This window comes from Pinus tabuliformis, chromosome 4_1 (genome assembly GCF_031772625.1).
Source record: "Pinus tabuliformis cultivar Carrire ecotype Pingquan chromosome 4_1, CPIR1, whole genome shotgun sequence".
Lineage (NCBI taxonomy): Eukaryota > Viridiplantae > Streptophyta > Pinopsida > Pinales > Pinaceae > Pinus > Pinus tabuliformis.
In genome coordinates this window covers 603,912,186-603,939,800 of record NC_142303.1, presented here as the reverse complement: position 1 = coordinate 603,939,800, position 27,615 = coordinate 603,912,186, and positions in this window count along the sequence as shown.

Genomic DNA, 27,615 nt, shown 5'->3' with positions numbered 1-27,615 from the left:
CTTGGCTTCTCCACAGTGCATAGTGAATACGTCTCTTCGGAGGAACAGGTGATGTTGACTCTAACGTTCCACTATTGGGGATAGCGGTTGTCATGGTTGTATGTATGCATGGAAATTTCACTTTATATAATATAATAGAGCCAACACATTTCATTCATATGTTGTTATTGTAGTTCAACTATTTTGGTTACTTTAGCAATGTATGTACTTTTAATTACACATTGATGTATGGACTATTTCATATGTGATTGTATGAATCTTATTAAAGCATGTTGTTGCTTTAACTCATCACTTTGGATTTTTGAATATTCTTCTTATTCACTCCCTTGACATGGTCATGCATGCGACTGGGACCCTCTATTTTCTCCCACAACAAGGCATGTGTGGGACTAGGGACTTTTCCAGGTAGTTATGTGCCAACGAATCTGGATTCTATGCCACTTTTTCAAGGCCATGACTCAGGCCACTGCCTAGAACTCCATGAAACTTCTAGAAATGAAATGTAACCTCAAAACAATGATACATATGCAAATACTTGAACAAGGACTTGACTAGAGCCCTACTAGCCATGACAAGCATTTCATAAAACATGTCACAAATATTCCTTCTACAGGTTTAAACAAAATATATGAGCATAGGGGTCTCATACTTATCTGAGAATCACTAAGAAGCATTGATACCTCATCACAATAACTGCATTACCATCTACTAAGCCATATATTCAATGTACATTCAGTGACTAACCAAAACATGATGAGAGCCATATATTATTAATGTCATAAAACTCATTCATAACCAGCATATAATCAAAAGAGGTATCAAGGATACAACAACCATACAAGCCACATCTATACAAGTATATTTACCCATAAAATACCAACGAAAAAGAGAGCTCTTATTGATTAATGAAAAATCCAACTAGGTTCGAGACTTCTAAGTTCCACCCGAGCATAGATTAGTTGAACCATGTCTCTGTTCAACCAATCACCCCCATGCCATATTCCAAGAACGAATGTGGGTTCTCATAGAACAAATCCATCAAAATCAAACCAGAGCTTCCAAAGGCAAAACTACCTCAACCCTCAACCAATGATTCCACCTGATGGTCAGAAATCACTATCCATCACCATATTGGTCTCTACCCAAGCTCTCTAGGGCTCTGGAGCATTGGTTCCAACCAAGGCTCCAACACTAGTAACTCAACCCACCAAGGGCTCTAGATCATTTTCACAACCAAGGCTCTAAGACTAAGAACTCAACCTAAGTTGTTATAGGGCTCCAGAGAGTTTGTCCAACCAAGGCTAAAAGAACTAATAACTCAACCTAGAGCCAAATGAACATGAGAACTAACTAGGAAGCAAAAGGGAAAGACTCCCACAGCACCATGGCTACCGAGGAAATGGTAAGGCTAGGAAAAACCATTATCAATCTAGGAAATCCTCCATGCCAATGGCAGATCATGACCAAGGAACCACATGCATATTCCATGCATGCCAAAACTAGTAAGGAAATCATACAGGCAACTCGGTACATGCAAGAAAAACCCGATATAGTTGTTGATCCTAGTGTCCTCTTACGCTTTCTTGCTCTTTCTTTTCCTTCCTGCTCCAAATCCCAAGTATGCCACACTCGTCCAAGAGTGCTCCAAGAAACTCTAAATGTCCAATAGTATGAGAGAGAGAGAGAGAGAGAGAGAGAATAGAATGAGAGCTCCAAAACTAAATTGATACTCATAAGCCTTTTTATTAATGAGGCTTCTATTTTCTTTATTTTCCTTGATTTTCCTCCTCACATGCAACATGTGACCTTTCACCTTCCTTTTCTCTTAATTTCCATTATTTTCATAAATAAATGCCAACAAAGGCCACTGTGCCTTTCCAAATCCTTAGCCATTGCCTTTTCCAATTTCCATAGCCATAATAAACCAAATGAACAACCACACTAGGATGTTTTTCCCAACATTCAACTTGGATTATGTGTCCTATGACCATGGTTATTATTTTTCCTTTATTAACTTTTATTACATGGATTTTTGACCAAGGCTATTATAGACCCCTCCCCCTTGGGGGAACGCCATCCTCAATGTTTAATGGCACCTACAACCAAAAAGACTACTGAAATCAAAACATACTACCCATGGAGATTTATAATTTATCTTGTTACAATATTTACAATAATCAACCTGCTGAGAATCAAACCAACATGACAACATAAAAACATGACAACCATAATGACATGACACCCATACTGCTTATTGGAGCTTTATAACACAACTCATGGCAGTATTTGCATCCATATACCTATGTACATATACCAAAACATTGCACCAACACATATACTAAAACATTTTCTCAACCAACGAATAGAGAAAGATACATATCTTGCATCTGATCTAACATTTCCCGTGCAGCTTTATTTGGCCCAAAGTGCTTCCACTACACTTTAACCTACTCGATTGCTCAATTCCAGAGCATGAGAATCTTTTTCTACAATATACACTGAGGTTCCAACTGGAATTCTTCTTCTAGTTCCACTTACAATAAAGACCATTCAATTACATGATCAACATCTTTAACATACTTTTTAAGCAATGATACATGAAAAACATCATGGACTTTCACTTTCAGAGGTAGTGCAATTTGATAGGCTACTAGTCCAATCCTTTCAATAATCTAGAAAGGTCCAAAAAACTGAGGTGTGAGCTTGGTACATGATCTAATCAGCAAGGAAATCTTCTTGGGCTTGATGCACAAGTACACTTGTTCCCCAACCTGAAAATCCTTAAACAACTTCTTCTGATCTGCATAGTTTTTTTTCCTTTTTTTTTTTTTTCACTTCTGGTTCACGGATACCATGGTCAGTGGTCCGCTACGTCCGGGATCGAAAGTCTCTAGGGTGGACCCCACCCGAAGGGGGTCACACCCCTCGGCCATCACAGACCTAACCCCAAGAGCTTTCGGGTTTCGACCCTGTGACCTCCCATTGGCGAGGCCCCGGCTTGACCGATTGAGCTAACCCTTGGGGCACATAGCTTTTTTTCCTATCATGTGCCTCCTTTAGATTCTTCTTGATCACCTGCACTTGCTATTCCATTTTTTCTAATATGTCTAGTCAAATCAATACCTTGTTCACCGAGTCACTCCAACTGATTATAGTATTACAACTCTGCCCATACAATACCTCAAATAGACTCATCCTTAGTGACTCTTGATACCCATTATTTTAAGAAAACTCTACCAGTGGAAGATAATCTTCCCACTTATGTTGTTGATGCATCACATACATCCTCAACATATCCTCCTATATCCTACCGACCCTCTCTATCTATCCATTTGTCCGTGGATGATAAGTTGTACTGAAGGCCAACTTAATACCTAAACCTACAAATAACTCCTTCCATAACTTGGAAGTGAACTTTACATCCCTATATGACCAAATATTCTTCGGAACAACATGCAATATGACTAGATCTCTGATGAATATCTGTGCCACATCACTAGATGAATAGGTAGATTTCAATGGAAAGAAGTGTGCTACCTTATTCAACCTGTCTACCAAAACCATGATGGAATTGTGTTGTCTAGATGTTCCCTGAAAGCCTGTGATGAATTCCAAGGAAATGACCTCCCATTTCCACTCTGGAATCAAGATCAGATATAGTAACCCACTTGGATGCTTACACTCTACCTTTACCTATTGACAATCCAAGCATCTCACCACAAGCTATGCCACTTCCTTCTTCAATTTCAGCCAGTAGTAGAACTTCTTCACCGTTTTCAATGTCTTCTGATATCCCAAGTGCCCTGAATACGGTTTCACATGAAACTCTCTCAAGATAAGCTTATTGAGTTCGTTGTCATCTAGTACATATATCCTGTCCCTAAATCTTATCAAGACATCTACTGTGAGATGATAGTCCACATCCTGTAAACCTGTACCTGGGTGAAAATGTGAAGTTGGGTTACACTTTTTGCCCTTTTTTGAGGAAAAAATATCATTTTTAAAAATTCTTCAACTTTCGGCAAGCCAAAGCAATTTTTCTGTTTAGAATTTCATTTTACAATAAAAAGAAAACTTGTCAGAAATTTTATTAGCTTTCTATTACTTATTTTTTGGAATTTTTTTATTCACATTTGATATGTCAACTTTGCAATTGTTTGATTGTATGTTCTTTAAAAATCAAGGGATTCATAAAAAGCCATGTTTTTTGGCACTAGTGTATTCTTTGTTAACTTGGCATTTAAAAAAAAATAATGTGTTGCAACAATATATACAAACTCTACTTCAATATCGTTATATTTATGAAACCAACTGATGTACATCATAATTACTAGATTTTTTTTAATTGAACCAATATGAAAAAACTGCATATTTTGAAGATGTTTAGCATAGTGTCAAGTTTCTCACTGTATTAGTTATAAATTAAAAATCTAAAAACTACCCATTACAAAAGACAGACCAATGTAATGAACCATAAATTTTTCATTTTTTTTGCAGTGTATTTTGCAAGATACAAAATTTTGATTTCACTAAATCATAATGACCTTCAAAAAATGTTTGCACACATTTTATTAGAAAATTAATTAAAATCAACAAATATTTATGAAATTCCATAAAATTTATGTCTATTGAAAGTAGATTCAATTATGAAAATGTTGGTATTGGTTCCCAAACCAAATTCACCATATTTGATGGAGTTTAACCATTCCGAAGTTGGAGAAGGGTGACTAGAGTCGAGTTGTTGCTGAGTTGCAGGTTAAAGTAGTTCAGTCGAACGAAAAACACATTTGGATGAACTTGTGATTGTCGTCGATGCCCCTAAAATAAACAAAAAATTAATTCAACAGAATTAATTTAAATGTTCGACCGAAAGTTTTTAAAAGTTTGGTCGAAAATGTGTCTATATTTTCCGTCGGCCACAAAAATGAAGTGATGCGACCCTCCGAAAAAAAAAAATCATCTTAACGATATAAATAAACAGAGCCGAAACATTTTTTTGCACTCTTTTCTCATTTGGACATAACTTTTAAACTAAATCTTTTGGGTTGAATTTTTAAAGAAATGTTTTGGGCTGAATTTTTAAAGTGAGTTTTTGGGCATAATTTTTAAAGCAAGTCTTTTGGGCTGAATGTTTAAAATAATTTTTTTTGTATTGAATTTTTAAAATGAGTTTTTTTAAAGTAAATCATTTTGGCTAAATTTTTAATGTGAGTTTTTTAAAGTAATTCTTTTTGTGTTGAATTTTTAAAGAGTTTTTTGGTCTAAATTGTGAAAGTGAGTTTTTTTTAAGAATTTTGAAATTGACTTTTTCGGGTTGGATTTTTAAAATCTACATAGATTAAGTTATCATGGGAATTCAAAGAAATTGCAAGAGAAAATATGATCGAATAAGAGACATTGAGGCTCATAGAGAATACCCAAGAAACTATTACAAAGGAAAGAAGGAAGAATGCTTAAATATTGAAAGGGGAAATCAATCTCAACTAGAAGTTGAAGCAGGTATGTAAATGTAAATATTATAAATTATTTTTGAAATTTAATTAGTGTAGATTGATTTTTTTTATTTGATTGAAAAATATTTTGTAATGTAAACAAAGAGAGATATTCCTCATAACATTGACGATGAGAAGATAATGAAAGACAAAGTGAAAAAGATAATGAACCAATGATTGATGATATTGTTGAAGATGTTGAAAGAGATTCAAGTGAAGAAGTTGAATCACCAATATGTATAATTTCAATAATACACATGACATATATATATATATATATATATATATATATATATATATATATATCTGTGTGTGTGTGTGTGTCATGTGTATTATTGAAATTATACATATCTATCAATTTAAATTTCGTTCAAACTCTATTTTTTAATTTAATTATTTATACCCATGTACATTTAATTTTCATATGTACAGATGAAATGAATATCGATGATGATATGTTAGAAAATGTTAACACTGACACATTATGGAGATAAAAAAGTTGACCATGTTATACGATATCGTGTTAACATCATTATTGATAAGTTCTTCAAAGCTGTGTTAGGGTCCTATAAAATAGGTAATAAGAGTCTGTTTTTCAGTTATTTATTTTGAGAACTTCCTTGTGAAATTTAGCCTATGAGTCACTAGTTTGTTATAGCCTAAAGTTTCACTTGTCAAAGAAGTCATTTAGTCCTTGAAATTATGTGGTCAAATCAGTATTAGTTTGGGAAGGATTTTTTCTTGTCAAGCTTTTGTAAATGATCTAGTAGGTATTTTCATAATAAAGTAGTCATAAGTAGCTTTCCAATGAGCTATAGATCTCCTCAAAAGGACCTCGGAATCAAAAGTTATGGCAAAAAAGAGAATTCTTCCTCAAAGGATTTCTAACATTAGAATTATGCTAAGTATTGATCCTAGATCCCGCATATCGAAGGTCTGTAGAGTGAGGAAGTGGAGTTTAGAGCAAATTAGAGATCAATGACCACCGATGTTGCGTATCAACGATAAGAGGTCCAATACACAGTGCAAAAATGAAGAATATCAATGATCTCCGATCATCGACCAGGCACATCAGCGATGTGACATATCGGTAGTTGGAGGGGTCCAAAGCATATCGCAATCGGTGATCGAAGTTCGCAAGTTGCAGGGATGACAACCTTTAAAATTTTCAATATGTGATTAAAAGGTTGGCAGATTCCTTTAGTATTAAAGTCTCGGGAAACGCCAAAACAAATTAGAAAGGGAATTTTTTGCAAAACCAAGCTAGACCGAGCCTTTTCTCTCTCCTCCCAAAGGGACGTCTGATAGACAACGATTGGCTCCTATAAATCCCATGTGGTGGCTGACGTCACTATGACGTTGTCATATGGTGGACATGTGGCAAGAAGATTCAACATTTTAAAGGGTTAGAGGAGGCCAAAAAAGGCTGACACGTGTCACCTCTCACAGGATGACACGTGGTAGTGACATGGCATTGATGATATCATGTGTTGGAAATCAGTGATCGTAGGTTGAGGTGTATTATGCATTATAATGGGAAGAACACAAGGAACCAAAGGTTGGGGCTGATAAGTGTGGGTTATCGCATATCGATGTTCATAACTTTTAGAGTGTGCAACCAAATGCAACACTACAAAATCGTTGATTGCGATGTTCTAGTATCCTAAAGGGCCAAGGCACATGTGTTATGGTTTTATAAGTTTTTAAAAGTGCAATGTAACACTTCAACGAATCAACCCCCTTTCTAGAAAAAAAATTTTAACATGCGAAGAGGTTTTGGCCTTGATATTCCACTTGAGCCCCAAGGGCTAGGTGCATCGAAGATTTAACACCCCACATAATATAAAGTGGTACACAATGAAAACCTTCAATTGAAAGTTCTGATATCGGTTTTGGCACACATTTTTTCTATTTTAAAGAGCCCAAGTACCAAAATAGTTTATAAAGGAAAAAACAATCTGAGGAAAAAATAAAAGCTTTAGTACCTCAAGGCATAGAAGCAGGTCATAGCCCTTGGTCCTATGCAAAGAAATACAAGAAGGGACTAAACACAAAAGGACCAAGGGAATATGTTGTAGTGGCTACAACCACCCTCCAAAATGTTTCCTTAGATTCATTTTGGAGCCTACCTACCAACCATCCTCACCAGCATGTCTTGCATTGTCAAGCACATCATCTTTAGTTGTTTCATAGAGCCTTGGCAGCCTGTGCACACAAGTTTGTTCCACCTCCTTCACAGGATGATTTCCAGACTTAGTGTCAGTTCCTGGTTGAGAAGCTCACTCTACGAATTATGCAATTCCAGAGGGGAACCAACCTTCCCTCTAGAAATTGTGCAAACCCAGCTGGACACCCAGCTGGGCTCTAGAATTGCAAAATTCCTCTTGAAAGACTTCCTCTAAAAAATTTTGCAATTCATCCCAAGACAGCTGCTCAGCCCAGAAATTGCGCAATCCTGGGAGACAGTCACTTGTTCCTCCCAGAAATTGCACAATCCCTCTGGGAAAATGTTATAGACATATTTGGGCACTACAACCCCAATCACATATGTCCATAAACCAAGGACTTCTAAGCCCCTAAAAGTGCTATTTCATACCCTAAAGGAGCAAGGTCATCTGATTACATCATCTCCCAGAAGTTCTCCATGAAAAACTACTCAGAACTGGTCAAAATTGGACCATCTCACCTACTCCATGGTCAAGGTGTGATGCATCTCCATGGGAAGTGTGATGCATACTGAAAATTCCTTCTATAGGGTGCGATGAGCAAGAATAGACAAATGGTAGAGACAGTTTGCTAAGTGGATGATCAAGCAATCTTCTAGAAACTTCTCATATGACACTTGCCTCTCAGAATTTGCACAGGGATGAGTAAGAGATTAATGAAATCTCCAAGTGGAGCCAAGAACTATCAGTGGAATGACACTAATCAAAAACCCAGAGCTAACTCACACCTCTGCAAATATCTATATATGGATCCCTCATCCTAGAGATCCAGAGGTTAGAAGCTTGAATCTTGTATTTTGTAAGGAAGTGTTGTTGGTTTCCTTGTGGAACATCATAATGTTGGGTGATCTAAGCTTTTCATGAGGTGAAGAAGGGCTTTCATGCTGGGAGGATGACGTTGGGTCAGATCAATGGGTTGTAATCCTCTCTTCTACTCTTTCTATCAATAAAGCTATTTGAGTTTTCCTCCACACTCTTGTATGTTTGAGTTAATATATGCATTTGTGTGGTCAATATATATCTGGTCCTATATTGTTTATGATTGTAGATCTCTGTGCTTTGATGGTATCATGCTGCTTTAACTTTACAGGTGCTCTTTGAAGCGGGACAAGCAAGGGAGGAGCGACAAAGATCTGTCATAGGGGAGAGGAAACAGGCAAGGAGCCAAGCTAAAGACTGAGGTTGGTACTCTCTGCTTCTCCCTCATCTACTTCTCATAAAGGAAAACGCAAGTAACTTTAGTTTGTTTGCTTCTAAGATAGCTACCTGTCTTAGTGGGACTAGCAGCTCTGAATGGACACTAGATTTCCCGCTAACAAAATGGTGACTCCGCTAGGGAGCGAATAGCTTGTTTGCTTGTTTCTAGTTTGTTTACTTTATAAACTACAAACGGAGCCTGAAGTTATGCCAGCTAGCCTTCGAATTGCTTTTGCTATGCAACTGCAAAGTAGATAAACACTGCTTTAGGCAATCTCCGGGTTAGTTTATGAATTAAACATCTGACTTGCAAACATCATAATTTCCCAGGTGGTGGCTCAAGTAACCTCATTAGATCAGCCCCAATGATTTTTATTTACTGACTATCATTAGCTTGGCCTAAATCCTTAAACTAAGCTGCAAACTATGACCAAAAACCAAGTTAAAGTCTCGTCCCAGGACCATCGTACCTTCTACTCTTGGCAATCTGGATGCATCGCACCTCTTGTGTGCAATAGCTGAGATGCATCCCTGTTTCCCTGTGTTACAGGTGCGATGATCAGATAAGGTTGTTTCTGCCTCCAGATTTTGGTTTTTTCTTCACTCTCTTCAACTTTATTCAGGAGTTTTGTTGTCTGTGATCAGTATACCACTGTGGAAACTCCCTTCCTTTGCATTATTCAGCCTCCATTGTATAAAGAATTGTGAATGTTTTTATGTATTGTTCGCCATTTATAGTTCTCCTTTACAAAGAAGTAGCTTAATCGAACTGTCATCTTTTGATTTGGAAGTGTCACAAGTGTTGTGTTCAGTCAAAGAAAATAATCCTACTCTTCTTGATGGTCAATTATATTGTTACTCTTGTATTTGATTTGAATTAATAGTATTTCAAGTGTCGAAAGTAGTTTTCAATTCAAAATCGTAAAGTGTCGTCATTGTCTTCCTTTCGTCTTTTGAAGAGAAAATTGTTAGTACTGTCGCTTTGAAAAGATCATTTATATTTGTAGTTAGCATTCTTTTTGTCATTCACACATTAAGAAAGCGGAAAACAAATACATGCATGTGCATTTGCATTTAGACTACTTGTTGATTTTGATTTAGGATAGTGCATCTCTACTCTATGTTGAAAGAATCTCGCTTCTCTTTCCTTAGTAGCTAGGATTTTCATTGCAAAAAGAAGAATAAACCACTGTTTATCATCTTAGATTGCATTTTAGGAATTGTATATCTACATCACACGGTGAACCTTAAATGCAAACTTCTTAAGAAAGATCAATTGTAAAATAAATTCAATGAACATAAAAATGCTTTGGAATCTACACACAACATTTAGAAGTCTAGGCTAGAGACATATTCCAGCGTCATAAATCCTGGTAACTATTGCTTTCATCATAGGTTGGGTGATTCCTCCTCTTTGATATGACAAGTGCCTGTACGGACTTGTGCTCCCACGTATCGTCGAGCATATATTGGGAGACCACAATAGGCTATATTCTTTATCCTTAAGAAACTGTGTTTGCCGCCCTATCGATCGCAATGCACTGAACACAGCATTCGGGAAGAATGACTGCCATACTGTAAAAAGTATTCTGCAGTTTTGCAATTGATTTGGTAATCCCTCTATCTAGATTTCCAGAGTAGTCTCTTTCATTCCTTTTCAAACTCCTTAAAGGAAAAGGTCCATCTGAGCACTTGTCACTTCAGGCTTATTAAAAATCAAAGGTGACTAGAGTCATCTTTAGCTTTTTCTCGACTATTAAAGATTGAAAAAATAAGTTGTGTCAAAGCGTCTAAAATTCATTTAATTCGGAATCACATTTTCCCCTCTATTTTGAGTTGATCAAGTAATCCGCAATCGTGGAAAAAAGTCAATCGAAACCCCGTCGTTCGTAGAGATTAACGAGTCAACTGTCTTTGACTCCGGAAATGAAACTATTCCAGACCAAGCGAACTCATTTAACTGGATCAAAGTCTCCTGGTTTTCTTGGAACTTGTGTTCCAACATCCTCAAAAACTTTAGTTACTCCAACCATTTCTAGTATCCCTGCCTCTACAAGAGAAGTTCCGTAGTCACAAGAGGACACCAGAACTAATCCTAGTGTAATGGTAAACACTTCTATTCTTGAACCGGCTCCATCTACAGCTGATTCGGAAGGTGTTATCCCTCCAACATCTGTCGCTGCAGAGTCTATACCTTCTTCGGCACTAGAAATATTTTACGAACCTGATGGTCTACCTCTCCCACCTGGATTGATTGCTATAGAGGAGATTGTGGATGATCTTCCATCCAGTACTCCATCGCATTTTGGAGCTAGGATCACCCTATATCCTTCTTGATAAGAAGTTAGTCTCCCTTCATCGCAAGTTCCTGTAGAATCCCTAGGAAATCTTTTGGATAGACTCGATATGTCTGAACAACCATCGACATCCAAGACTGTGTCATCTGACACAGCAGCAGCAGAACTTCCTGCTGCCACTCCAACAATGTTCGCTGGTGTACCATCTGTCCCAACTAGCTCTCAACCGCTAGATGGAGTCCATCTAGGGACTGTTTCGACAGTATGGTCTGTTCCTATTTGTTCGTCCGAAATAATATCTGGAATCTCTTATGTTGGGTCTCAGCAAATTGATCCTTCACAACAGTATCAATTTGGGCAGTCCAGTTTCCAGAGGCCAATTTTACCTTTGAGCACTAGATTACTGCCATATGGGGGACAATATGCCCTTTCATCATTCCCTCTGGGAGAACAACCATATGAGAGTTCACAAAAGAATTCAGGTCATGCTAGAATTACATCCAGTGGTTGGGTGCCAATACTGCCTCAACAACCAAGAGTTGTATACTCAATGCAACCAAGTCTACCTGTGTCGAATATCCCCACTACTCTAACTATTGTAACGGTGTCACAAGTACAAGTGTTGCTTGTTGTATGCCAACCTCAAGTTTCTCAGGTCGTAATACAACAGCCTCTTGTCTCCACGACACCACCACAATCACCGATTAGTGGCTCCTTAATTAGAGTGACCCAGGTTCAAACGGGTACTATTACCCCTCATCTTGGTCAGACATCCAATATTAGACAACAACAAATGGCTTCGCAACCATGGCTGGTACATTAGCAACAACCGCAATTCCAACAAGCTTACCATGGACCTGAGCAACAAAGCTTTGCAGGTAATGGGAAACCATATATTCAAAATGGTCAATGTCAATCATATCATAATGGTTATGCCCAGCAGCCTTACCAAAGTTACCAGCATCAAATACATTATGCTGGTATGAAAAGACCCACTGCCCAGGCGATCCCATCTTATCTTGGGTATGCTTCGTCGAACGTGAACCAACAGTTGCCCTTCATGGTGACTTTAGAGTTATCGGATCTAAATCGACTAACAAATGATCCAATTGCTTATGCCCCTTGGTGGCTAGCAATTCCTCATAAACTTCCATAAGATATTCCTAAATTTAATGGAAATCCGGGTGAAGACACGTTGAATCATGTGATGACCTTCATCTGTGGTGTTCGTCCAACACTCTCAATGATGATTCGATTAGACTTCGCCTTTTTCAGCAAACGTTAACTACTCTGGTAGCAAAATGGTACATCAAATTGCCTAGAGCTTCATTCGATAACTTCAGTGCCCTTGCCACAATCCTTTTAACCCATTTTTAGTTACCAATAAGGTACGAAACAGGAACAGAGCTTCTTACTAATTTCAAACAAACGATGGCCACTCACATATCTGATCATATTCATGAGTGGCGACGTCGTCGTAGAATGGTAAAAACATATGTCCCTGATCAGCTGCTAGTTGAATGGTTTATTACGTCAATGTTACCTTCTATTACAGAAGATGTGGCAAAGGGAGGGGTTTTCATTGAAGAGCAAGTCATTTCTCATGCACAATATCTACACTTGATCTATACTCAGTCAGGCATGCTCTATGACAAAATCCCTGATGCTCCTAGACTGGAGTTTTATGTTCCTCCTCCTCCTAAATCGAACAAAGACTCTCATGCCAGCAATGGCATGATAGGTACGACTAGTACAAAAACCATGAAGGCTACATTAAAGAAAGCTCGTACAGTTTCTAGTCAAAATGCAAATGAGGAACTTCTCGCCTCGAAGGTTAATGCCATGTCGACCGACAAAGGCAAAGAACCAAAGCAACCAGGAGGCAAAAAGAAAAAGAAAGGGAAAAAGAAGAAGCAGGACGAATCGTCTCCTGCAAAATCTTCTACAAACCCTTCTAGGCAAAGGAAACCCCCTTCGAGGTGTCAGATATGCTATGAGGATCATTGGACGAGAGATTGTCCACATAAAGCTGAAGTTAAGAAACTCTTTAAGAGTTCAAAAACCTCAGCTGTATTGACTGATCCGTTTCCAAGCCCGGGAACCAATCTAGTTGCTAGTGACAATGCTTCCCAATCCCAAGTGCTTATGTTGTCCATTTCGAAACAGCAAAATGATGCTTTGATATCGACAAGGAATAAAGATTACGAGAATCCACAGCTGTCGAACAACAAGGCTATTGATCAACCTAGTAGTTCGACAACAACTTCGACCAAAGTTGCGCCACCCACCATTCCTGAGCTAATGATAAAGCCACCAAAGGGAGTAGTACACAAATCAACATTTAATCCTTGTGCCAGAGTAGCACAGAAATATAATATACTAGAGGAACTGGCCCAATCACCGTCCACTATGTCGACACTTGAGGTACTGCAAAATTTCCCCTCCCAAAAGCAGGCTCTATTATCGGCAATAGGTGGGATTGACCCAGCGGATTCTAATCTTGTGGCCTTTAATCATAAAGGATATGACCCTCAGTTACCAGCTCAACTCGCTTTCCTCATTCAAGTGAAAGCCCTCAACAAAACTGTTCATCGAACAATTATTGATGAGGGGGCATCTACATGTATTATGTCGATGAGTTGCTGGAAAAATTTAGGCTCACCACCCTTGTCACAATCGTCAACAATGTTAAAAGCATTTGATGGACGAACATACACTCCTTATGGGATTTTAAGTAACTTTCAGGTCGAACTAGGGGGCAAGACAGTAGAAATTGATGTTGAAGTTATCGAAGGAAACCTCGATTACAACACCCTACTGGGAAGGCCCTGTATTTTTGCTATGGCTGTTGTTGTGTCGACATACTTCAGAAAGATTGCATTTCCCTTCCAAGGAGGAATTACAATCATCAACCAGCAAACGTTTCTCCCCAACAGTTCACAAGTTACGGGAAGCATTCTAATGATCCACGAAAGCTCTTAGTTGCTTCAAAATATCGGAGTAGGCCTACTAAAAGACCCTACATTGATGGGTACTTTTTCCCTACCACCTCCAAACAATCTGGAAAAAATGGCCACGATGGGAACCTGTAATATGATATCTTCTATATCTAAAAGATTCAGAGGATTCCCGAACATTTTGTCAACATGGATCATTGCCATTTTAGAAATATTGTAGCAATCAATTTTCTTGGCCTAGGGGACAAAGTCAAATCAACATGCATCGAGTGTTTGGATAGATAGGCCTAAGGAATATGGCACCTCTTCAGATCCTTGGTCACATGTACATTCTATAGAAGAAGGAATCATTCAGTCAATGATGATAGGAGAGGCACCATGGGAAGATTACCACCATCATTCCCATCTTCCATATTACCACGAAGATTATTCTAGCAACCTTAATCATCCTTCAGTTTTTTATTTTCTATCAAATACTATAAATACAGTGGATTATGAGGACAGTTCTTTTACTGTGTCAACCTCATTAAAAAATGAAACAACTCCCTTTCCAAATCGAGTCTTTGATTACAATCTCGTAAAATGCAAGTCGAGTCTTTCAAAGATCTTGAAGGTAAACCTTCATTCCAACCACCTCGTTGAATGCAATGAAGCTTGGGGGGCATGCATCTCGATTTGCGTCACTATGCTGGGGGCATGCGAACTTATAACAAGCATAGTTTTTCGTTTCAAGCTTGTGTAAACATGAAACCGAACCTGAGCATATGTTATGGCATGGTTCAAGCTCATTAAAAAATGAACCAGGCCACCAGCAGTGTTACCATAAGGTTCAAGCTCGTTAAAAAATAAACCCACCACGAGCAGTTTTACGTGAAGTTCAAGCTCGTTAAAAAATAAACCTAGCAATGAGCATATGTTCCACCGGAGTTTAAACTCATTAAAAATGAACCCACCTTCGGTAAATAACCATTGTGATCGCATTATCATCAGCTTTTGAGCCTTAGTCGTGTTCTTACCATTACCTCCACTCTGTTTTTAGCCGATCATATGCCTCCATTTGATTGTTTACCCATTTTGAGGAACAGCTGCGACGAGTGATTCTGTTAGCCATCTTCTTTACATTTCCATGATTGAAAAGTTCCAAACCTTACCTGGAACCAGTTGCTACCCGAAAATATCACTCGTTCCTCAAAAAACGAGTCTCCCTTAAGCTCTTTTCATCTGACTCATAAAATTTGAAAAGATTTCCGAGAAATTGGCCTCTCCAACTAGTTAAAACGATTGGAAGTGTTATCCCTCCTCTAGATTTTAATCTTTTTGGACCTGAGGGATCATTACACAAAAAGATCGAGTGCTTGTCTTGTTTGGCTCGTTAAAACTATCGAAAAGTCATCCCTTTCGTATTGTTTTATACTTTTTCAAACTTAAGGGATTACATGATGAAAAAGGAATCCTGGATTTTTATTTCCATCCCTTTTTAGACTCTCTAAAATTGAAAAAGTATCGAGTTATCTTTGTTGTTAAACTCGTTAAAATCAATAGCGAAAAACTTGTCCATGCAAAGAAAAACGAGTTTCACTGCCACTAGGCTCGTTAAAACATAGCGACGGGTTTACCCAAAGGGAAAATTATAGAACAAGCATATGTTATCCTCCTCAAGCTTGACAAAAATAAAGAGGTACTGGTCAACAATGACTGGGGAAAAATTGGGAAGAAAACTTGAAGAAAGTTTATTGGTAGCAAGTCGCTCTTGAACATGACACTTTCACTCCATCACCATGATTGAGTCGGGTTGGGTCATATTACATTGGTCCACCATACCATCCGTTTTTGGGGTTAACGGTACCAATCCATTTCAATGTCGTCGATGTGTTCAAAAGAAGTCACTTAGAGAATTCACCAACCTAGCTTGTGTCTCATCCGCTGCAATACCTTCACGCTTCATTCTTTCATGACCGCCACCCTGAACCTTGTATCATCAGATTGTTTTCACCTCCACAAAATAATTTGCTCCATTCTGTTTCGTAGATGTGGGATTCATTAATGCCCTCCTACGATGGGTCACTTCTTGTCAACATTAGCTCATTATTCAGGAAGTCGACCTAAGAACAACCCTTTCAGTACTTTGAAGCTTGCATGCCTCAATGGCAAGTTTCTCACTTCCGGCGACAGGTTTACATCAATGGCCTTCGATCGAAAGATTTCACGTGGTGCTCGACGCCAAGTCCCATTTTCACACCACGTGAATTGTACTGCAGTACCTTGAGGGTCATTATCATTATCGGCGATTCCTCTTATGCCTGTTAACAGCTTACATCATTGGCTAGTAATCAGGCGATGTCTTTCCATGTTTGACGCCAGAACATCTTTTCACATGGATTGACTTGTACTTCGGGCGAAGATTGAACGAGTTTTAAAGACCCCGGATCTAGTTTCATCCATTTGGGCTACGATATATTCAAGAAAATAAAGGCATCAAATGTACATCATTGCTACACAGATAATCATCCAAGCCAAAGGATGATGGCTCTACCAGAATCATCAGTCTACCACACAGACGGTTGTTTGTTCTATGTACATGAGAATGAATTTATAAATTTGAGCATGGGAATGCCTGCCTCAACTAGATCATGAAAATGTTATGAATATAATGTATTGTATTGTACCTTATTACAGGTTGCCTTCCAATTTGAAAAACCTCGGATCCTCATGATAAAGCATTTCACCTGACATCAAAAAGATTTACGACCTCATGCTTTAGGGGGCAACTGTTATAGACATATTTGGGAACTATAACCCCAATCACATATGTCCATAAACCAAGGGCTTCTAAGTCCCTAAAAGTGTTGTTTCATACCCTAAAGGAGCAATGTCAACTGATTACACCATCTCCCAGAAGTTCTCCATGAAAAACTACTCAGAACTGGTCAAAACTGGACCATCTCACCTGCTCCATGGTCATGGTGTGATGCATCTCACCTACTACACACGGGAAGTGAAATGCATACTGAAAATTCCTTCTATAGGGTGTGATGAGTGAGAATAGACAAATGGCAGAGACAGTTTGCTAAGTGGATGACCAAGGAATCTTCTAGAAACTTCTCATATGACACTTGCCTCTCAGAATTCGCACAGGGATGAGTAAGAGATCAATGAAATCTCCAAGTGGAGCCAAGAACTATCAATGGAATGACACTAATCAAAAACTAAGAGCTGACTCACACCTCTGCAAATATCTATATATGGATCCCTCATCCCAGAGATCCAGAGGTTAGAGGCTTGAATCTTGTATTTTGTAAGGAAGTGCTATTGGTTTCCTTGTGGAACATCATAGTGTTGGGTGGTCTAAGCTTTTCATGAGGTGAAGAAGGGCTTTCATGCTGGGAGGATGACACTGGGTTAGATCAATGGGTTGTAATCCTCTCTTCTACTCTTTCTATCAATAAAGCCATTTGAGTTTTCCTCCACACTCTTGTATGTTTGAGTTAATATATGCATTTGTGTGGTCAATATATCTAGTCCTATATTGTTTATGATTGTAGATCTCTGTGCTTTGATGGTATCATGATGCTTTAACTTTATAGGTGCTATTTGAAGCGGGACAAGCAAGGGATGAGCAACAAAGATCTGTCAGAAGGGAGAGGAAACAAGCAAGGAGACAAGCTAAAGACTGAGGTTGGTACTCTCTGCTTCTCTCTCATCTACTTCTCATAAAGGAAAATGCAAGTAACTTTAGTTTGTTTGTTTCTAAGATAGCTACCCCTCTTAGTGGGACTAGCAGCTCTGAATGGACACTTGATTTCTCGATAATAGACAACCAACCCAACATCTAGTAGAAATTTCACAAATCGAGCCAGGTAGCCTACTAGGCTAAGAAATTGCGCAATGCAATCAGACAGGTTTCCTTGAGAAAATTGTGCAATATAACCCAGGACATCTACTCAGCCCCGAAATTATGCAATCTTGGGAGACAGTCACCTGTTCCTCCCATAAATTGCACAATCCCTCTAGGATACTCAGCTCTGCTCAACCCAAAAACTACTTAAATCCCTCTCCCAGGCTCACAGACCGATGCATGTGCCTTCAGGTTGACCGGTTCCCTCTGGGATCGAGCAAAATTGATTTGCATGCATGGACTCCTTTTCCCAAGGCAGCATGCAAAGGCATCCCTTGATTTAGGCATCTATTTTTAGCAGTTGGAGGTTACATGCAAGGATCATTCTAGAAACCTCCCACCAAGTGTCACTTTTCCTAGATTTGTGGCATGCGCGTCATAACCTCGATTTTATCAAAACTTATGAACCAGATGCTATAGAGCTCATTCCTCACATCGATATTGTAGATCTGACATCCCACATTGCATCTAGGAGTCGTCAGCACATTCATCTCAGTTGTCTCGGGGTAAGCTCGCTTCACATGTCTCACGCTTCATTTCTATCGCTTTTTGTGTTTCAGCTTGTGTGAGTGTTGTCTACTTGATTTATGTGAATGCTTGCTGTCATTTGCATGCATGTTAGCTTGTACAAACATCATTTCAGTTTTTGTTTGCATCTCACTGTTGTCGCATGCCTGACACTGTTTTTGCAACAACAGTCACCATCACGGCGACCCGCTTCACTTGCATGCATGTTTTCCCATTTTCTCAATCCTATACTTACTATTTTCATGCATAATCATTCACTCTTGTTTGCACTCATCTCATCATGCATTCAAGCTTCTCATGTTTTCAGTTGCCCGTTGGCCGGTCTGGGTTGTCTTGGCTTGGACCGTGCCTTACCCAGCTAGCACTGCGCATTTCTGGAAGTGAAGGCCTTGCCTTCCCTCTAGAAATTGCACAAATCTAGCCCAGCACTGACCTCCAGGCTTGCATTTCACAATTCTTGGAAGCAGTGTCTTGCTGGCCCCAAAAACTGTGCAATGCAGTTTGCTATTTCCATGTCACTGCTGACTGAAATTGCGCATTACACAGTTTCAGTCCTTATCAGGCTAGGATGTATTTTCCATTGCATAGTTCCAACAATCAATCAGCTTCCCAACACCCCAAACTATGCCTTACACAGTTTTTGCAATCAGTTTCCCAGCCTCCCAATGAAAATTGCACAATCTTCACAGACAATCACATAGGTATGTTGCATGTCAGTCCTCTAGTTTTTTTTGGTATTTGACTGACAAATTTCTTGCCATGGGTGTTTCTATGTCTCCAAGTATCAAAGGTGTCATCCATCTCCCAGTGGCACAAGTACAATGGCTTCCAGGAGAGCAAAGTCGAAGACACCGTTCAGAGCACACTTGGGGATGCAGTCCATCAAGTTTCTATGACTTACCTATCTATGAAGACATCAAGTTGTTCATGGACAAGGATATCAAGATGAATGGAAATGACATCAAATTGAGTAGCACCATGAGCAGTAGAAAAAGGCAACACACCTACATGTGACGAATGCAAGAGGAAGTTTTTTGACAGCATAGAGACGGAGCAAAACTGCAAGTTCAAAGCAGATCCACTCATGACCAAAGCAACTTTAGTGATTGATGCTACGAGGTGAAGGCGCGATAAGACAATCATCTAAGCGCAGAGAAAGGAACAGAGAAGGAGTTTTCGGTGATGAAGTAGCAACTCAAGGAAGAACAAGAGCTTTACAGATGAGAGAAGAGTTGCAGCAGGAATAGGTACAACAAGGGGTGCAACATGCAAAGACTAATGAAACTGTGCTCGTACAATTTATATATCCATCCCAACAGCTGGCATGGAGCAAAAAAGATGAGCAGTTTTGTTGATTACATGCAAGGGAATTCAGCATCATGCATTTCATTGTGCACACGCATGCGATCCCACCCATTTGGCACACTCACCGAGACAAAGACAAGAACTAAGTCTGATTGGGGTTGAACATTCAGTTTGAAAGTTGATGCTCATGACCACCAACACACACTTGGAGATCAGCATGGACAATATGCATTAGTTTGTTGTTGGTTCGGCCGCACCCAAGACGACCATGTGCATGCTATCAGACGAGTTGGAAAAAGGAGCCATATCAATGTACCCGGATGCAATGGAGGCAAGAGTTCACTTTCAGCAAGATGTCACCATTGAGCGCATGGACACCATCACAGACGAGCCAGATTGGCATCAGTTCGCCACCATCAACCATCATGAGGATGTCGAAGAGCTGGTCCCACCTCAACTGTCTGAATGTTAGTGATGTCTTGCATGGCTTTCTCAAGCCATTTTGTCTCACATGGGTACATGTGCAGATTTTATGTAACATCTTGTCAAGTAGAAGTTCAAGTGTCGATAGTTGGACGTAACAGTCATGTAGTAGGTGAAGAGTCATGAGGGTAGATGAAGAGTCACAAAGGGGAATGTCAAGGGTCACCCCACCCTTTGCTATAAATAGAACCTCATAACTCATTGTAGAGGCTTTTGGTCAACCAAGCTTCTGATAGGAGTATCTTAGAGAAATCTTGGATAGTATTTTAACAAGCCTTGGCTTCTCCATTGTGCAAAGCTAGTATATCTCTTTGGAGGAGAAGGCGACAATGACTGTAACGTTATACTATCGAAACTAGTGGTTGGTCATGGTTTTATTTTATGACTGGAACTTTCACTTCTTAATATAACAGAGCCAACACATTTCATGCATATGTACTATATTTCAGCTATCTTGTTTACTCTAAATGATATATGTATCAGTTTGCTTACGCATGCATATGTAGCTATTTTCTGTAAATGTATGTATGAATATTATTGAAATGTGTTGTTGGTTTAACCATCACTTTGGATTGCCAACTTACTCACCTTCCATGTTGTGATTCATCTTTGCTCGTGTGTTCCCTTCTAAACTCCATGCTTTCACAAGTTTCCAAGGGGTGCATTCACTTCACCCTCTATGTGTTAGAACCTCTCATGCACCTTCCTTGACTTACGCATATGTCACACCCTTGCTACAAACAAGGATATCTTACTTGCCTCTATGTGAAACCACAGTCAAGGCGATATATTACAACCCACTGCTGGGACTCCTACACCAAATGGTTTGAGGTCTAGTTGGAACTTCTTACCAGGGAGATCCCCTGACATGTTGGCAGGTCCAACACTGTCAATATAATCTCAAAATTTGTTGTCATTTTAATGTTTTTAAGTAAATCTCTGATGAGGAAAAGGCTCTAAAATAGCATCACAACAATATTACAAGGTTTAAAGGCTCCCAACTCCCATAATGAAATAAGTTAAAGTGTTAGACCATGAATGAATCGATAGCTATTTAATCATGGGAAGGGAGAAACATAATTTTTTGTATGGACAATGCTACGAAAACAACTACAACCACTCCGATTTCAAGAAAGAGGATCAGTATTGAAAAAATGATTTCCTATTGTTAAGGCTCAAAGTTTTCAGCCGAAACAAATGAGAGAGGAGAAGAAGTTGCAAAGGGACTTGTTTTGATAAGAATAAATTCTTAAATCGCAGAGGGACCTGTTCTACTTTCAAGGAATCTAACCAGTTTTATGTTTCCTGAATAAAAGCAGATTTTTTGTAGCTATTCTAAAACATAAAAAATATCTTAGTTTATCTTTGCATTCATGAATTTGAGAGATATTGAAAATTATCCCTATTTCTGTAATCAAGTCATAGTTATTATTTTGCAAAAATTTGTTATGTCAAGCATTATTTAAGCAATTTATGAATATGTAATAAGGGTTGGAACTTGTATGAAGAAAGGTTGTATATTGATGTAAGTTGTGCATTGTACTAAAAGGGATCAATTTACAGTAATATAGAAAGATTTGTTCTTGATTCCCATGCCAAGAAATTGGCGATGTATTTTCTCTTGTGAAATTGTTTATTCTCCTAGTTTTTCATATGTTTTCTCTCTTTATTGTTTCAAGAAGATTAAGGGCTGAATTTTCTTAAATGTATTCTACTATGGCTTGTAAACAATATCAATTTTTTATGTCTGATTTTAAATATAGAATTCATTACAGTATGGTCTATATTCGATTGATCCTTAATCATATTCATCTTCTGATGTAACACCCCCTCCCAGTTCTACCCAAAGTAACCATGCCAACTGGGATAAACATGAGACGAGAGGCTACTATGATTAAATTCAACCTCCCATGTGACCTTAAGGAAGTGGAATCGACAAAATATCACACATAGTCATCCAACATCATCAACAAATCCCTCAAGAGAATTCAGCCACTCAGACAGCTTGTCCCTGGGTCCCATTGTTATATGGATCTCTTAGGCCATAGTCACTCTCATGCTATGGGAAAGGGAGTGACTAGCAACCTAAATTCACTCTCACAAGCCTTCCTGCCAATGATTGTGGACCAAAATTTCCAGTTATGTGCCAACGACCCTGAGATTTAAGCCACTTTTCTAGCCCATAATCCCAACCTCTACCCACAACTTGCTACAACCTTCAAAATTCATTAAGGACATGATAAAAATTTTGATAAATCAAAATAAACCTTGGGACTAGGCCTACGCATCCCCCACGGGGCTGACACTATGTCAAACACTTGGCATCATTGCAACCTATAAGTCTAGGATACAAGATAGAGCATAAACTACTTAAACAACTTATGAAACATAACCAAAAGGATCACCTCCTTCTCCATTGAGCTACTACATCATCAATTATGTCTTGCATCCATCCATTTAACAGTTACAAGTAAATACATGAAATAACCATGACATGAACTAGTCATTTAACCATGCTTATAACCAGCATAAAACCATGTAAATATCATAGATAAGATAACCATTGAATCCACATATAAATCATTTCAAAAGTAAGAGAACTTATCTTTTATTACTCATAGGCAAATCCAACCAGGTTCGGGACTTCCACGTATCACTCGACTATAGACATGGTTAAACCAAATCTCTCTGTCAGCCAGTGACCCTCATGCCATATTCCAAGCATGAATGTGGGATCTCATAGAACATCCAATCCAAGAAAAAACAAGGGAATCCATAGGTTAAACCACCTCCGCCCTCATCAAACTGTGATCACACCAAAATCGGTGCTCCGACCACAACTGAACTGAACTTGGAATGCCATCTGAAATCCATCACTATCCTTGAGGAATTTTCCATCTCCTTGTCTCTCAAGCTTTACCACAATCCAGATTGAATGACTAGGCCCTAAACTGAGACCCGTCTCTTAGGCTTTACCATGATCCAAACCCATATCACTAGGCCCTAAACTGAGACTTCTCCCTTAGGCTTTACCGTGTATCCTGCCAAAACTAGTCAAGTGATTCCTAGGACTTTGGGAATGGAACTTGAGACCACCTCCGCCCTGAATTCTGAAATCCATTTTGCAAACCAAAATAAACATCCCAACATACCATGGCATCCAGAAGAAGTAATGGCTAGGCTAAAAACCAGTGTCATAACCTGGAAAAACCATGCCATCGACAACAAGAGAACTATACACCAACATCAAAATGCATGCATGCCCAAACTAGCTAGGAAATCAGACATGAAAAAGGTTACCTGCAAGTATTCCTGATAAAGTTGCTTGAATCCTACTTTCCTTTCCTTGATCCTTGCTTTCCTTTTCCTTTCCCTTGCTTTATTTTCCTTCTTTGATCCAAATATAGAGTGTTCCAAGACTCTAAGTGACCAAGAGTGAGAGAGAAAGAGAGAGAGCAATGAGAGAGCTCCAAAGGTAAACTGAAAAAGGGTTAGCAAAAGCTTGCCAACTAATCCTCAAAAGCCTTTTTATGAATGAGACCTCTAATTTCTTCATTTTCCATTATTTTCCTTCAATTTCCTCCTCACATGCAACCTGTGACCTTTCACCATACGTTTCTCCTAAATTCCTTTATTTTCATAAATAAATGTGCCAAAAATGTCTTTTTTTCCTTTTAATTCCTTTGCCTTAGCCTTTTCCAATTATCCTTAGCCAAAGCACACGTCCAGTGATGCCCACTAGGATATATTCTCCCAACATTCAGCTTGGAATAAGTGTCCCTTAACTGTGATCTTATTTTTCCTTTATTAAATTTTATTACATGAACTTTTCACCACGGCCATTACAGAACCCTCCCCCTTAGGGAACATTATTCTTGGTTTTAACCACACCATGACCTCAGCAAAACCGATGAAAAGAAAACATACTATCTATGGAGCTTTATAACTTAGCTCATTCTAGTATTTACAATGAAAGACCTACTCAAAAGAAAAATATCTTGAAAACATGACAATATAACAACCATACTAGAGCTTTGTAACATAGATCATTATGGTATTTACATCCATATACATATACATGCATATATGAAAACATCAACAAAACATATGCCAACATGAACCAACATCAAACCAAAACTTATTTGCCTCAACCGACAAACAATGAATAATACAGGGTCTGCATCTGATCTGACATCTCCCACGTTGCTTCTTCAGGCTCAAAGTGCTTCCACTACACTTTAACTTGTTCTATGGCTCTGTTCCTGAGCATGAGATGATTCTTCTACAATATGCACTAAGGCTCTCACTAGAACTCTCCTTCTTGCTCAACTTGCAATACAGACCAATCAATAACATGATCAACATCCTTTATATACTTCTTAAGCAATGACATATGGAAAACATCATGGAATTTCATTGTTGGAGGTAGTGCAAGTTGGTATGCCACCAGTCCAATCCTCTCAAGGATATCAAAAGGCCCGCAATACCGTGGTGCCAACTTGGCACATGAACAAATCCTTAAAGAGATTTTCTTGGGCTCGATGTGCAAATACACATGCTCCCCAACCTGAAATTCCTTGAATACCCCGTGTTGATCTGCATAACTCTTCTATCTATTTTGTGCTGCCTTTAGGTTCCTCTTTATAACCTACATTTCCTGCTCCATTTTTTGCAACATATCTGGTCCAATAAGTATCTTGTTCACTGGATCACTCCAATTGATGGGAGTGTTACAAATCTGTCCATACAGTTCCTCAAAAGGACTCATCCTCAATGACTCTTGATAACCATTGTTGTATGCAAACTCAACCAAAGGAAGATACTCCTCCCATTTCCTCTATTGGTGCATCATGTACATCCTCAGCATATCCTCCAAAATCATGTTGGCCCTCTTTGATTTACCATCTGACTGTGGGTGATAAGTTGTACTATAGGCCAACTTTGTACCCAAACCTACAAATAGCTCCTTCCAAAACTTGGAAGTGAACTTCGCATCCCTATCCAACACAATCTTCTTTGGGACACCATGCAGTATCACTATCTCTCTGATGAACACCTGTGCTACCTCACTGGCTAAATATGTAGTCTTCACTGGAATGAAGTGATCTACCTTGCTGAACTTGTCAACCACGACCATAATAAAATCATGCTTCTTCACTTTCCTTGGAAGACCTGTAATGAAATTCATGTAAATTACCTCCCATTTCCATTCCAGAATCGCAATAGGTTGTATTAAACCATCTGGATGCTTGCATTATGCCTTTAACTAATGAAAATCTAAACATCTAGCCATGAACTCTACCACTTCCTTCTTCATATTCAACCAAAAATAGAACTTGTTTATTGCCTTCAATGTCTTCTAATATCCTAGATGACCCGAGTATGACTTGACATGAAACTCTCTCAAGATAAGCTTCTTAAGCTCACTGCAATTCAACACATAGATCCTATCTCTAAATCTCACCGACCCATCTTTCGTGAGATGGTAGTTTGCATCCTAATCACCTATACTTGTACATGTACCTGTACTCTATTGTAGCCTATGCATGATCTCTATGTATTTGTCATCTTTTTGACCTGCCTTTAAAATCCTATCATGTAACTCTGTCTCATAAGAGCTTATAGTTGATATATGTTTTACTTGTACCTTCCTGCTAAGAGAATCTGCAACCTGTTTCTCCTTCTCTTTGATGTATCTAATCTCAAAGTCAAACTCACTAAGGGTAGCCAACCATCTAGCTTGCCTGGAATTTAGATTCGGTTGATCAAATAAATACCTCAACCCACTGTGATCGCTCATCAGTACAAATATCATTCCAAGAAGATAGTGCCTCCACATCTTCAATGCATGTATGATCGTTGCTAACTCAAGGTCATGTGTTGGGTAGTTATACTTGTTCTCATTTAGTTTCTGTGACTCACCATGCACTACCTGTCCTTCTTGCATGAGAACTCCACCAAGTAATCTCTTGCAAGCATCTGTACACACTACAAACTCTTGTTCTAGATCCAAAATATTTAGCACTAGTGCATGTGTCAACAACTGCTTAAGCTTCTCAAAACTATCCTCACATTCCTCTATCCATTCAAACTTCTTACCTTCCCTCTATAATGATGTGATAGGATATGCAATGTGTGAGAAGTTCCTGATGAACCTCCTATAGTAACCTACCAATCCCATAAATGATCTCACCTCATCTGCATTCTTAGGAGTTTCCCATTCCTTGATGGCCCTTATCTTTTCTGGATCTACTGCTATGCCATCCTTGGAGACAACATGCCCCAAGTAATGTACCTCAGTCTAAAAGAAGCTGTACTTGCTAAGTTTAGCATAAAACTGATTCTCTCTTAGCAATCTCAACACTGCTGCTAAATGTTCGACATGTTCTTCCTCATTCTTAGAATATACTAGTGTGTCATCAATGAATACAATAACAAACTTGTCTAGATAAGGACGCAACACACTATCCATTAAACACATAAATGTAGCTAGATCATTAGTAAAACTGAATGGAACAACAACAATCTCATAATTCCCATACCTGGTCCTGAACGCAACCTTGAAGATATCCTCTTCCTTGTTGCATACATGATGGTATCTCGATCTCAAATCAATCTTAGAGAACAATGTTTCTCCCTTTAGTTGATTACACAAATCATTAATCCTTGGAAAAGGGTACCTATTCTTGATTTTTACCTTGTCCAACTTCTTGTAGTCAATGTACAATCTAAGAGTATCATCTTTCTTCTTTACAAACAACACTGGTGTGCCCCAAGGTGATACACTAGATTTGATGTATCCTTTGTCCAACATCTCCTTCAGCTACAAATTAAACTCTACAAACTCAGGTGTTCTCATCCTATCAGGTGCTTTCGATGCTACAACTTTGTTGGCACTAACTCAATAGAAAAGTCTACCTCCCTGTGAGCTCCAACTCTATAATGTCCTCGGAAAATACATCCTGAAACTGCTGCAAAACTAGGCACCTTCTCAACACATCTACATCCTCAACCTCATTACCCTTGTCACTGGAAATGTGCATTGCAAACATCACACAACCTTTTTTACAACTATGCTTAGCCTACATAGCCATAACCATCCTCACTGATATATGATTCTTCTTTCCCTGCAAGGTCCTCTTTTCACCACTATCATCCACACACTCAATGGCCTTGTTGAAGCAATCCACTTTGGTTTTGTGAAGGTATAGCCAATCCATACCCAAAATCATAATG